This window comes from Cupressus sempervirens, chromosome 3, assembly GCF_028749045.1.
Source record: "Cupressus sempervirens isolate cs-2001-9-10 chromosome 3, ASM2874904v1, whole genome shotgun sequence".
Taxonomy (NCBI): Eukaryota; Viridiplantae; Streptophyta; class Pinopsida; order Cupressales; family Cupressaceae; genus Cupressus; species Cupressus sempervirens.
Genome location: NC_143120.1, coordinates 774,728,236 through 774,733,928, shown reverse-complemented (window position 1 = coordinate 774,733,928; position 5,693 = coordinate 774,728,236).

Here is a 5,693-nt window from a genome sequence, read left to right as displayed (position 1 = left end):
ACCATGATGATTTAGATGATGGGAGATAGGGAATCCCCTTTCCTTAAAAGCCTCTTGATAGTTTAAAGAAATCAGTTGGAGCCCCATTAATAATAATGGCTAGGGAAGAGGTGGAAATAAGTTGGGATATAAGCTTGCATACTTTGTGGTCAAAACCAAAGGCCTAGAAGACTAGTCTAAGGAGGGACCAGTCCACCTAGTCATAGAGTTTAGAGAGACCTAGCTTGAGGAGGAGACCTTCCCTCTTCCCAGCCTCTAGAGAATGAATGACTTCATGAACCAACATTATGGAGTCTAGGATTTATTTGACAAGGACAAAACCTATCTACTATGGAGAAATGATCAAAGGGAGGACCTTGAGAATTCTGGTTGTTAAAACTTTCAATATGACCTTGTAGATTGAATTGCAGAGACTAATAGGCCTAAGTTGGTCCATAGTATCCACACCAGGGATTTTAAGGATAAGAACCAAAAAGTTAGAGATTAGCTCTTTCAGTAGATTCCTGGCCCCAAAAAATTCCTCCACTGCCTTGACAACATCTAGCTTGGCCACCTCCCAATAAACCTAGAAGAAGAAAGTTGGAAAACCATCTGGACTTAGGGCTTTATTAGTAGGGAGAGAGAAAAAAGCTTCCTTCACTTTCAAATAGTTAGGTATAGCTTGAATCATTGAGTTATGGTGAGGCTAAATCAACTAGGGTAAAGATGAAATAATTTCCTTCTAATCCTCCATAGACAAAGTGGGGTCCTTGGATAGGAGAGAAGAGAAAAATTAATAGCCTTAGTAGAAATGTCATTTTCATCAGATAAAAGGGATTGGCCCTTCTTGATTCTTGAAATTTGGTTGTTTGCTCTGTGCTTTAGTTTGGAGAGGTGGAAAAACATGGTATTTTGGTCTCCCTCCTTGAGCCAGTCAATTCTAGATCTTTATTTCCAGAAGTTCTCTTCTCTACTAATGATGTTGTGTAGGTTAGAGGGGATAGACATCTTTGTGTTCTTGATGCTCTCATTATACCCTTCCTTTTGAATGATTTCCTAAATGGAGTGAAATTGATTAGATACCTTGTCCTTGGCTTGGACTATATGACCAAAATCTGACTTATTCCAGATTTTTATATTGTGTTTAGCAATTTTCAATTTCCTGGAAACCCTAAACATAGTAGTCCCTTCCACATTGATGTTTCACCAAGAGGAGATCCTAGATAACAGGTCTGGGAGGGAGATCCACATCTTGTCAAAATAAAAAGGAAAGTTCTGCTTCACTGAGAGAGGGGCTAAAGAAAGGGAGATAGGGGAATGATCAAACCCAACTCTGTGGAGAAGGGAGAGATTGATAGATAAGGGAGAGATTGATAGAGAAGAGGATCAACTAGTTAAGTGAAATGATGGCATGATCAAGGCAGAATTTTATACATTCATTCCCTAAATGACGATTGGACCAAGTGAAAATCCTACTAGAAAGATCAATGTCTAGGAGAGAGACTATTTATGAAATTAGAAAGATCCATCCTACTATCTAGGTCTAAGGCCAAACCCCCAAATTTTTCCTCATTAGAAAGGGGAGTATTGAAGTCTCCCATTATGATACCTTTATTGAGGTTGAAATTCTAAATGAGAGAACAAAGCTTGGCCCAATAAGCCTTCCTCTCTTACTTAGAGTTAGGGGAAAAAACATTCAAAAGAAACTAGGAATATTTATTATAAATGTGCAAAACTTTACATAAAAGGGTGTTACCTTCATTATGAATGGTGGTGACTTGGAAATGCTTGTGGTTGAAGAGTGTGATCAGGACCCTAGAGGCACCCTCTACATTGGTGGCCTCTCCATTCATGCTGTTACTAAAAGAAATCTTACCCACTAGATCTTTCTTCATTTTGGTTTTTTGGATCAACATAAAATCAAGTCTTTGGTCTCTAATCATATTTCTTATTACCTCCTATTTGTGGGCTCCATTTAGCCCCCTTATATTCAAAAATATTATCTTAATTTTTTTAATAGAGCATACCTCCTTGGCGGTCCTTTGGCTCCCATCAGCCACATTCCTTCTAGCCTCCTCTTGAATGGATTGGCTTAAACTCTTTCAACCTGGTGTCTTAGTTTTAACTCCAACATTACTTTCACTCTACCCCTAGTTGCCACTAGTGATACCAAGGAAGGGTCTCTACTTTTCTTCCTTTTGACTAGGGTCTAGGTCTCCTTCTTTTCATATGAGTAGTTATCAAGCCAAGCCTCCATTCTAGAAATCTGTCTAGGGGAAGAGTTTCTGACCAGTTCTAGAATCCTTGTTCCCAAACTAGGGGAAGCTAAATGATCCCTCAAGGGTGAGGGGAGGGCCTCCTTGGTTCCCTGAGGCACTTGAGCTTTTGGCACAATTGACACATCAACCTCCTCTTCATTTTTCATTCTTGGCTCCTCCCCTATCCCCTTAGGGGAAGAAGCCCTACAATTTTCTTCAAGGGAAGTATCACAATGACCACTATCCCCTTCAACGGATGGTAGGATACTCTCTTAGTTGGGCCCTTTCACTCCACTAATTGGTCTTCCCTCTATAGCTTTGATCTTGGGATTAGCTAGAGCCAAGACATTCACTTCTTTTACAGGGATTTCCACAACCACCTCCTGATTCTCAGGACAACTAGTTTTAGGACCCTTTATTTCCAAATCTTGTTCCCATGCTACTAAACTCTAGGTTTTGGGGTAGTCTTTTTCCTATTCTTTTCCTCCTTAACCTTCAAGCATTTTTTGGCCTTATGGCCCATTTTCAAACAATAAAAGCAAGCAAAAGACACACTCTCATTGACCAACTTCTGAACATGTGTTCCAAGTTTGAAATGGAAGATCACTACCTTCGGCATATCCACCCCCTCCCCAACTCCAATATAGATACAAGTATAGGTTAGTATTCTTCTTGATGCTATTATTGGGTGTATGGAGAGAAGCTCTCCAAAGGAGTTGGCCACCCCCATGAAAACATCCTCATTCTAGAATTCCAAAGGAAACCCTAGAAGTATTACCCATACCAAGGCTTGAACAAAAAAGGAGTCATTTAGGTTCAACTTTGAGGTCCACTTCTTGAGGAAGAGTCTTGAGCAGCCAATAACCCAAGGCCCCTCACACAATATGTTTGAGAGGTCCTTGTTGTAGGAAAAGTTGAAAGACATAAGACCTTTGGCCATCACAATGACTATGACTTGACCTTTTAGGTTCCATTTCTTCTTCATGAAAGATATAACAATGTCTATATTTGGCCTTTGCCTGATGAACTTACCCACTAGGGTAGAAGCTATAGAAGAAATGCTATGGTCAACAAGCTCATCCAAAATAGCAATTGTAAAGGTTCCTTTTTCAAACCTAGGGAGCACTTTAAGAGCTAGAAAAGAAGACTTACTAGATGGTTTGACTCTGAATAGAGAAGACCATTTGGCGGTCAATACCCCAAGAAGTCCTACCTTGGGGACTGGAGGAGACTTACCTAGGTCCTTGCAAAGAGCATGTGGGTCCCAATCTCCATTTTCTATTGATTCTTTGATCTCTGTATTCCCCTAACAATCTTTGACCCCTCCCTTTGAACCGTGACTCAAGCCATGATTCTGATCCTAGTTAACATTTTGAAAAGCCACTCTTCCCCCTCCACTTCCACTAGCCATCTTAGTGTTTCTATCACCCTCTTCCAACCATTTTTTTATTGACTTTTCTCTCTAGAAAACTTTGTCCTTAGCTTAGATATCTTCCTATTTTGCCAATAATTCTTTTTCTTTCATGTATTTTTCATTATTCATTCCATTTTTAATAACTTCATTATTCAATGTTTTTAGTTCTACTTCAAGATGTATTTTTTGTTTGAATATGTTGTTGAAGTGTTTCTTATTCCAAGTTATAATTTTTCTTCTTAGGATTTTTATTTTTGTAACAAAGCAGAACATTTTTTATCCTTTGATATGTTCTTCATTCCACCATTTTTTTTTATGTTTTCCATAAAGTTCTTATCTAAAAACCACATTTTTTCACATTTGAAAGAGTTTCAAATAGGATTTTTTGGTTCTAAGATATTTAGTGTAATAGGGAAGTGATTTGAACCTATTATTGGGAGTATATTAGCCATGATTTCCATATTGATTTTGCTTAGATCTCCTTTGACTAGGAATCTGTCCAATCTTTCTACAATGTAGTTGAAGTCTTTCCTTCTATTGTTCCAAGTATATATCCCATTTTTGTGGCGATATCTACTAACATATTACTTTTTGTCCAATTTTTAAATTCTCTTGTTGCCTATGAGGTGGTCTGCACTCTTGCATACTTTTCTTCTCTTGACATTACTCCATTAAAGTCTCCTCCTATGAAGAATGTCATATCTTGGTGACTATTAATAAAGGAGCTGATTTCTTTCCATACTATAATTTTATCCTAAGTTGAAGTGGGGCCATATATATATATATATATATATATATATATATATATATATATATATATATATATATATATATATATATATATATATATATATATATATATATATATATATATATATTGATTAGTATGAAATCTTAATTATGTTTTAGACTTGTTACTTTGTAGCCCATCCAATTAGTGCTTTTTTTTATCATATTCAGAGCTACTGTCCTTGAATTCCAAATAATTACTAGTCCATATGAGGCTCCTTCTGATTCTTTGAATTTGTTCTTCCATTGACCTAATTTTAGTTCCAACCTTTTACTTTATTCTAAATTTAATTTAGTTTCCTAAATTAACATAATTTTTGATTCAAACACTATTAAATTTTGTTTTAATAAGAATTTTTTGCTAGAAGTGTTTAGGCCTCTAGCATTCCAAGTAGTAATCTTCATTGTTGTTTGGGAAGGATCTTCCTCTTCCCATTTTGTAGAATTTCATTAATCTTGGTCTATTCCTTATCTTGTCCAGTAGCTTCCCTTAATTCTTTTAGGGATTTTCTTCCTCTTCTTGCCTTTTGTTTACCACATTTGGGTGTTTTTATACCTTCTTGATTGATGGATATCCCGAGATTGTTTAGATCTATTTACTTACTGATTTCTCCAGTCTTATCTGAGTCTTCATATAGTATTTCATTAATGAATTGATTCACATTTGCATCTTCCATTATCTCTGTGTTGTTTTTGTCATTCTTTATTTCTATGGGTTCATTTGTTTTGCCTTTTGGATATTCTACCATGATTCCAAATTCTTCCCATTTTTGTGTATCTTGTTCTTGTCTCTCACCTAGATTATTTGTTTCACTATTGGCTCAATATGTGTCCTTTAAGATAGTTTTGATCTTCGGGGGCCACATTGTTTCCTTAGACTTATTTTTTTCTTCCTTATTATTCTCTTTGTTTCTCTCTGTATGAAGTATATCTCTTCCATTTGAAGGAGTTTGCCAAAATTTGTAGCTTTTCTTTTTTGTCTTCTTTCAGATGGTGATATTGCCCCATTGTTTTGAATCTGTTGCTGGTATAGTTTTGAGTAGGTCTTGTGCCTCTATATTTATGTTTTCTTTGATATTCTAGTTTTCCTTATCAGTTATTTTGGTATCTTTATTCCTGGGTTCAATTTTTCTTATATCTTTTTCCTTTTCCTCTATTATTCCTTTTGATTCATCCCTTATGTCCATTAAATATTTCTCTCTCTTAGTGATTATGCTTGTTATAGCTGTATGATCCATATGTATTTGTTCTGC